Source organism: Rhinopithecus roxellana, unplaced genomic scaffold, assembly GCF_007565055.1.
Source record: "Rhinopithecus roxellana isolate Shanxi Qingling unplaced genomic scaffold, ASM756505v1 contig2488, whole genome shotgun sequence".
Taxonomy (NCBI): domain Eukaryota; kingdom Metazoa; phylum Chordata; class Mammalia; order Primates; family Cercopithecidae; genus Rhinopithecus; species Rhinopithecus roxellana.
The window spans coordinates 14,513-23,893 of NW_022142090.1; the positions used below are offsets into that span (position 1 = coordinate 14,513).

At 32.8% G+C, this 9,381-nt stretch overlaps 1 long non-coding RNA gene across 1 annotated transcript; it reads right to left on the reverse strand.

Annotated features, from left to right (window-relative positions):
- Positions 1-468: 468 nt before the first annotated feature.
- LOC115895791 lies at positions 469-8,830 on the reverse strand. Its single transcript, XR_004055905.1, has 3 exons — positions 8,774-8,830; positions 3,523-3,549; positions 469-498 (listed from the first exon to the last, which is right to left on the reverse strand). It is a non-coding gene; the product is annotated as an uncharacterized LOC115895791 (long non-coding RNA).
- Between the last annotated feature and the right edge of the window lie 551 nt (positions 8,831-9,381).

The following is a 9,381-nucleotide window of genomic DNA, read 5'->3' on the forward strand; positions in this document are numbered from 1 at the left end:
ATTTACACCTGATGTGTGTTTCTTAAACATATAAAAACACTATGTGAACAAGTCTAGGAGGCACAGGTATACTTGCCAAATGAATTATTCAAGACTGAAAGGGATAAATCAGTTCCTAATTGATGCTGGTCTGTCAAAAAGTAATTGAGTGTGTGCTTTCTAGTAAAATAAATGTTTGATACTGAAAATTTTTCAATTTCTTGTCAAGTAAACATTTCTTTGAAAACAATTACTGTGAAAGGTAAGTACATGCAGTATTTACTTCTATTACTGCCAAATACTTCTCATAGCAGCACTGTCAGAATAGATTTGGCTCTCTCTTTCTCTCTCTCCCCGCCTTAATCTCAATCATTTTTTCTTCTCCTCTATCCCACACATAATTCCTTCTTCTATGTCAATCCTTTAAGAAGGTATGCTATTTCAGGGTTAATCAAACATAAGGCAGAAAAAAAGAAATATGTCCAGTACCTTCTGCAGGTGTTTTTGTTTTCTTGGAATCTGAAAACACAAAGGTAAATTATTAATAAAACAAATATAATAAATCAACAGCTGATTAGCTCACAACAATTTTCTATAAACAATGAAATAAAATTGATTATTCAACAAAATTGATCATTTGCATGATATATTTCTAGAATATGAGACTTAGAAACTGTTCTGTTTTGTGGGAATGAGTATTAGAGTGAAGCAGGAGTGAGAAACTCTTTATAAAATATTTTATGTTAATAATATCTTATAAAGAATATAAAACATTGAAAAACATAAATAAAAATATATCCACATATAATTTATAAAGAAATTTGTTTTCCCTATATAAGTTAATAACCTGTTAATGGAACATCAAACTGAGTAAATATATGGTCTATTTCCATAAAGATGCTTAGGAGTTCATGTAGTTAACTTGAAACTTTTCATTTGTTCAATCTCAGTCAGTCCAGGTGAATTGTGCTGCACTCTCTTTGAATAATCAATACACTTTCAATACAGATATTCAGGTATTCTTATGGTAATAGAAAAGAAATAGATTAATGCTGACTCATGGGTTACTGATGAATACATCATTATATTTATAACTGTTACACAGTAATGTCTATTTAGTGGTCAAAAGACATCTATTTCATTTATAGTAGATAAGCGTTCAGCCTAGATCTGATAAATTTATTATTTTCTAGTATTTAGGCCATGAAACTTTCTGCTCCTACCACTTGAAAATGAAAACAAGAGGTTTTAAAGTTCATTTGTTTTAAGATGCAAGCACCTTAGCTTGAATTTTTGCTTCGGATATTTTATTTTTTAATCTTCTTTGTCCTTTTACAGTTTCTGTTTTACTGTTTCTGAATTTTTAAATTCTCTATTACTGTAATTAGAACCATAATAATGAACTATGAATTGATACCTGCAAAAGGTAGCTAAATTGTTTTCTGGCTTACAATTACAACAGCTCACCATGATGTCCTGGCAACCTTGCACATGTCCGCACAGGCCATGCAGGTAAAGTTTTGAACCACAGTTAATTTAAGTTTTGTTAGGATGCCTTGCGATTCTCCCAGAACATAGAAAGAAGGGAGGCTTGTAAAGACCTGCTGTGAGACCACCTCCCACATGGCTCCCTATCTCTCCCAGAAAGATGTTAAGAGGCAGTTTCTCATCACCTCCTGATTCCGCCTAAAGCTGCCTGAAATAGAGCTGCAGACCACAAAATCATTTTGCTGTAGTCTGGATTAGCTCCTCAGCAATGACGTGTTCCCAACTTGTGTTGCATTATCTGGCCGCTTTTGTTTGGGCTTCATCCTTTTTGGTGTGTGGCGCAACAACCTTGGAGAGCTGGAACTTCGAGCTTTGCTATGAAAGTAATACATTGTCTCAATCTCAAAAGGGATCATTGCATCTTTACTGTTGGAATTGTTTAGGCCTTGATCATGACCTTGCTTTGAGGTACGCTTAATAGGCAGTCAGGAAAGATGATTCAGAAAAAGAATTTTAAAAACTTTAATTGCAGGTTAAGTCTTGTAGAGTACATTCAGTAGTCAGTGCAAAGTCACTCAATATTTTAAATAGGTTATGACATGAAAAGTTGAATAAAATCAGTTGCATATTTTGGAATATTTTGGAAAGAGGTAATATTAGAGGTAAATTAATTATCTTGGTCAAAGGTTTTCATTTTCCTCTCAGGACTCCTTTAAAATCTTAACTATTAAAACTCCCAAACAGCCTTTTTTTACATAGCTTCTATTGATGCTTATAATTTTAAAAAATTAAAGCTGAGGAAATTTTTAAAATATGGTATTATTTATGCATTCATTAAAAATAATAAACCTGTTAAATGTTAACATAAATAACATATTTTTATAACCAATACACTTTCCAATACAAAGAAAAAGGTGACATGAGTGACTTTTTTATTGCTTTTGTGAATATTATTAATGTCTGGTTTAATGAGAAAGCAATAGGATTTGCACATCTGCTTGGGCATTTACTGTGTTGTCTTATTACCATTATTTAGCCTCTAGAAGTCTCTACTGCAAACTAGAGTGAGAACGACAGTGAGAAAGGCAAATGAAAACTTCCTATCACTCACAAAAATAATTTTAACCTTGTAGAACCACTGAAAAGGTCTCAGAGACCCACAGGAGTCCTTGACCACTGGTTTTGGAGATTATTGTTCTGGTTGACATGAAAAGTTAGTAAGACCAGCATGAGATCACAAATGCCAATGTGAGATTGCAAACAAAGAACTGGATCCTGCAAATGAAGATTGGTTGTTCTAATTATTATAGGAAGAATTAAACAAAAGGATCGTTCAGTAAAAGTGAAAATTCTGGAGGACTAAATGTCAGGGGAAAAATTTAAAAAAAAAAAATCGGGGGTTGAAGGTTATACCAATATTTCAGTCTTGCTGTCTACAAGGAGTGTTTTATATGTTTTTTAGCTGGTCATGGACTCTGGATCTCTTGAATTTATGTAAGCAGAGCTCATCCCAAGCTCCTCCAATATTGCATATTGATTATGGACAATGTTTCAAAAGGAGAAAAAATGAAAAGAGGTATATAAGCCAGAAAAAATAGAACAAAAAAATCCTAGAGGCAGAGCAATGGGAGAAAAATAAATAAATAAACAAACAAACAGATAAAAAGCTTAAAGCTGTGAAATTGAAATTTGACTACTGCTTTATATACCCCAAAGGCTTAGAAGATTTTGATTTGAATCCCAATGAGAATGGGTCTGTATAATACACAGTTCTGAAATTTGATAGAACTGTCAACATAGAAGGAACCCTAGGATTTTGAGAAGTTATGCTTTATTCCTTATATCTTGAGAAAGATTAGATTAAAATTGCTTTCAAAAAGTAGCTCACCCTTCTGTGTGAGGTGAAGTAGAAAAAGTACATTCATGCAAAATGTATGCACATAATAGATACAGTTATCCGAGGGGAATATAGACAGGATAGCAGTCAAACTCCAACTCAGGATATTGCTAAATTGTACTCACAAAAGGCTCAGTGGGATTTTGCATAAAACATACCTTCCTTCTTTTCATCCTTTCTAGCTGCTGCAGAAATAATGAAAATGGCGTTAAGACATATGAAATGACCATTCCTCAGAATACTCCCAGAATATGAGAATGTATTCCATATATTCACAAATTCAGTGGTCATCTACACACTAATAAACTCATTCAAATCTGTGATAGGAGTGTAACCAGAAAATACTACTTCATATAAAGATTTTTGTAAACTCAGAAATAAGCATTAGCAAAAGAAGAATAAAAATATATGGAGTTACACAGACAAGAAGTCAAATTTATATGTATATGCTTAGTGTAAATTCATTTTACATTTTAAATTGTTGTGTCTGAGGAAACCACAATCTCTTCTAGAAGGTCATAAAATATCGACTATGAGTGGATTAATCAAAAAAAGTGGAAGTGATATTCAAAAAATTATCTATGCTTAGCTACTGAGGAGTTATATACCAGTCTGCAGTCTACATTTGCATTTATAATAGCGATGTATAAAGTACCCGATTTTAGGAAGGGAAAATAAATATCGTACCCTCCTTTTAGCAAACTTATGCCTTCATTTACATAGAGAAAAAGGTACAGAACACTTTAATCACCTTTGAATTCTGGCTTCCTCTGTGCTGATATTTGTCTAATGCTGGACCACGAATCTAAATCTGGATCCATATTGTTGCTTTATTATATTTTATTATTTTATATTTTATTATATTATATATTTTATATATTATATATTATATTGTATTATATATTATATAGCATATATCACATAATAATGTATATATAATTATATATAATGTGTAATACATGTTATATAATATATATCATATTATATGTATATGATATATGATATTATATATTATATTATATGATATATAATACATAACATAAGTATATTATATATTATATATTAATTTATTATTTATTAATATATAATATATATTATATATTTTATATTTATGTATTATATATTATACTATTTTATATATGTATAATATATGATATATTATATCATATGTATAATATACATTATGTATATATTATACATATTATATTATATAATATATACATAATGTATATTATATATTATATAATTATATAATAATACACAAAATTCATGGCCTGATGAATTTCAAAGCCATGAGGTTTAATTTCAGTAAGTCTGTGAGTTTGACTCAATAGACTTGTTTGTTGTTGATTCTTTACATTGAAAATAAGAATTTCCTTCAAAAAATTTAATAATTTTCAAAATCATCTGATCATGATTTGGATGGAAGGGTGTGGGGAACTCTTTAAAGAAGACAAAATAAAACAATACAAAATTACCCCCTTGAAGGAGCTCTGGTCAATGAATTGCTCTGAGCTCTAAACTTCATCAATTTAACCATAAACACATGTGTAAAGGGCAACCTGACAAAGGCCTTGACCAATGACAAAAAAAGGGCTGAGAATGTGAATACATTTAACAAAACCATAGTTTCTTGTCAATTCTACAGACAAGAAAGCCTCTGAAACTTAAATTCCTTCAAGAATTAGCAAAATCGACCGGGTGCGGTGGCTCAAGCCTGTAATCCCAGCACTTTGGGAGGCCGAGATGGGCGGATCACGAGGTCAGGAGATCGAGACCATCCTGGCTAATATGGTGACACCCCGTCTCTACTAAAAATACAAAAAACTAGCCGGGCGAGGTGGCGGGCGCCTGTAGTCCCAGCTACTTGGGAGGCTGAGGCAGGAGAATGGCGTAAACCCGGGAGGCGGAGCTTGCAGTGAGCTGAGATCCGGCCACTGCACTCCAGCCTGGGTGACACAGCGAGACTCCATCTCAATAAAAAAAAAAAAAAAAAAAAGAATTAGCAAAATCTTGTTAAACTGCAACACATTTTTTGATTTCTAAAATAAAACATGAAAAACAATCTGCACATATGCATGTAGAGATGCAAGCATGCATGCATGTACATGCATCTTCTTTTTTTCCCATCCTTATATATTTGATAGTTTCAGTCTCCAGTTTACAGTGACAATGGAGATAGTTGAATGAAGCAGTTTGACCTATTCCATCATAACTGACTCTATTTTCTGTTGTTGCCCTGGGTCCCTTGAAGGTGCATGGCTTTTGTTTATCGCCAGTTGGAAGGCCATGTTATCTGCCAACCTGGATTCCAGGCCCACAAGCTAATTAAAGCCAGGGTCTCGGAATTCAATTGTTTCCAGAACGGTTTTGTAGCTTGTGTTCCATGTGTCCCACTTCTGGTCCTCAAATACAGCTTGCCTGGTTTTCATCTACTTAACTCTGTTATGGGATTGGATGACTCTCGAATTTACTGAGTAGACATGGTTCTGAATAACTGGGTTTTTGGTTTTTTGCATTGTAAAAAAACTAGAATGGCTAACATTCTAGTTTTGTTGATGTTGTTCTCTTTCTATACTCTTCCTATAGTATCCGGGAAATTCTTAACATTTGCTTTAGGAATCCAGAAGAAAAAAGCCAGTGGAAATATACTAACACAGAGTGCACATAACCCCATCTTTTAACCTGAGTTTAATTTTTCATGTGTTCACTCTTTGGCATTTTAATATCACTAGGTGTCTACCTCACCATTGCACCTGACTAAAAAAATAATTCCCCATCTCTCTCCTTCCTTTCCAATTTGGGTCTATATCGATTTCTTCCAACAATTTTTTTATGTAATACCTATGAACTAGATTGATTTCCCACCTAAATTCTAATTGGCTACAAAAAAATTATTGTCCAATTATTCTCCTTCCGCTCACATTCATCCACTGAAGAGTGAATCATCTTTTCCCTTCAGCTAGTCTCTTCCCTTGAAATCTGTACATAAGCATGTAGAGATGCAAGCACGCATGCATACAAATGCATCTTTTTTTCCCATTCTTGTATGTTTGATAGTTTCAGTTTACAGTTTACAGTGACAATGGAGATAGATGATCTCCTCATTACCCAAGTTCCAAAGCTCAGTATCATTTTTGTTCTTTCCTTTGTTTCTTTTCATATATTCTATCAGACATTAGTTCTTCAAAATGTTAATGACATTTGTGGTCTTTTTCTTGTCATTGCCACCGTCCTATTTGAAGTTATTGTCTCATGTCCTTAATAGAAACAAAAGCCTTTCCTTATATTTACCTAAATCTGTTAGATCTCCAAATTGGGAATTTCCTATAGTAGTGAGATATTTATTTTGTAGCCTCCTCAGTGCCTCAAAAGTTTGGGTAAAATAATTTTCCTTAATTATTTTAAAATTCCAAAGAATATATGCTAAATCTAATAATAGTTATAAATAATATGAACATATACACATACATATGTATGGAACCAGATTTTAATATGTCCTTGGTGTAAAAGTTAAAAATAAATAAATGAACAGATCTAATCTAGCGTTTTACCATGCCACAAAGATCATGATCAATTTTGTCACTTATACTTCAAAACATCAGTCTACTATAGGATTATTGCCAATTTTGTGTAAGTTTTGTCTCCACGTGAAGTACTTGCAAATATTAATTATTTCTATGCATAATTTAATTATATGCCTATGGCATTAAAATAAACATATCTAAGAAAGATCTATGGGGGATTTGCAAAGAACGTGAAAAATATGCAGTTCTGCTTTGGGTGTGTCCCTGAATTGGTGTGGTCATTTTTATTTAGTAAATGTATACACAGAATACTTCACTCTGGCCTTGTTCACTGTGCTTTCACCAATCTTTTCATCCAATTTCCTTCCAAGGATGATTCTAACAAGACTTTGAAACTCTATGTTACTATTTACTCAAAAATAAATATTTTATTACAAAACAATAAACTCTGAAGTTTGCCTTGTTCCAGTGTATTTTAAAATCTTGAATGGTTAAATGTAGTTTAAAGAGCCCCTAGACTCAAGCTCAAATATGAAGCAAATTTCGGATATCTCTTAATTTTCTTCCTCATGAACACCTCTAACATGAGGCTGAAGTAACTAACCCAAAATTCCTGCCTCAAGTTATAGTTCCATATCTACACTATGGTCCTCAGAAGTCTCAGTCAAACAGAAGGGGCCTAAGGTGATTGTGGTTTTCTATGAGAATGTATATACACTAATAGCAATGATTTCTTAAACTGGTAGTCATTGGCTTGAGGAACTCACCCTGACCTGCGTTTTCATGTATTAAAAAATCAAAGGTAATACTATTTGTCCTGCCTTTTTACCATTCATAATATTTACCATATTTCCTATCAGAACTTTCCTAAAGAAAAACAAGTTTTTCAACATGAAAACTGAAAACTGGTATCACTTCTGTTTAACAATTCTAGCTTGTTTTGCTCACAGACAAACAATGGCATTTAACAAATCCATTGAGTCAAATGGCATTTAACAAACCCATGTTACCAATATTTTGGGGGGTGATTCTGCATGTTGTTGGGTCCGAGATTAAACACAAGAGAAAAATTTGCTCAGATACAATAAATTCAGTCATACATTATGTAATATGCTAAGGAGTCTGTTATGAGAGACTTCTACCCCCTGAAAATTGTGCCACCACCTATGTGTATCTCCTTTATTGCTTGATATTATATAATCTAGCATAGAAGAGATGATAAGATCTTCTCCAGTAAATATTGTATCTTTTATTTCTAGTGTGTTCCATAAAGTTTGCCACATGACAAAAACAGAATATTGTACCCTTCCCTTATGCTTTCATCAAATTAATCCTCATGGTGTGAGACGAAAGGACTTTTGATATCCTGAAGATATTCATAAATGAGGAAGCTAATTTTCCTAGACGGCTCATAAAAATAGGATAATTATTTTATAGCCATATCTGGAACCCAATTTTTAGTTTTGATGTTTATGAAGTACTATTAATTTAATAACATTCTGATTTTCTCATGTGACATAAATTACAAGATATACTGAAAATTATAGAAAAGTGTACGTTATTTTATATCCGTGTCTGTATTTCTTTATGCACATCTATGGCTTATTTTTAAAAATACACATAAAGCTCAAATACTGAAACTTGGAGCCAAGACTAGTTATTGGGTCCTTCGGCATTTCCTCTGCAAATCTGGCATTACATTGCTAATTACTAAATAAATACTTAAACTGTGTATTTTCATTCAACAATTTTTTTTTTGCAATATCCCAGCAGATGGTGCTATTCTGCAATAAACAGTTTTTGCTTTTGTCAATCAAGTGCTATAGATGTTAAAAAAATAAAAAAATAAAAGCCATGATTTTTAAAGTATTTTATTGCTTACCTTGTGCTGCAATTTTTACAGTCCCTTGTTTGGTTTCAGGAGCTTTTCCCGGCTCTTAGAATAAAAAAAAAAAAAAAAAAAACATAAATTACCATGAAGTACGATTTTGGAAAAATATATAAATAAAACAGGGGCAGGGGAGCACAAACACAAACGAGCATAAAGAGTGTTGCCTTTGACACGCAGAATTTTTGTTAAGAAATAAACAGTTATTAGAGGAATTGCTGAGAATTGAGCTTACTGAAAGAAAAACATTGACTGAAGCAATTTAAAGCATAAGATAAACATTCCAAAACTGTTTTGCCTCACTGTTAACTGGCCATGGAATATCACTTTGCATTTGTTGAGCATCCGAATTTGAAAATCTCAGAATTCTATGTAAATTATGTCTGTATTATCAGTCCTTTGAAATCGATGGTACACGTAGAACCAAATAAGATGACTTACTGAAGGTCCCTTAGGGACTAATGTGAGAATAAAGCCTGGAACAACCAATCTCAAGTTCAAGCCTTTGACTCTAAAATGCCCTTCCCTAAACTGCAGTGGCACCAATCACTATTAGTGTGGCCCTGGGCAAAGAATGAGGCGAGAGAATGAGCAAGCTTCAT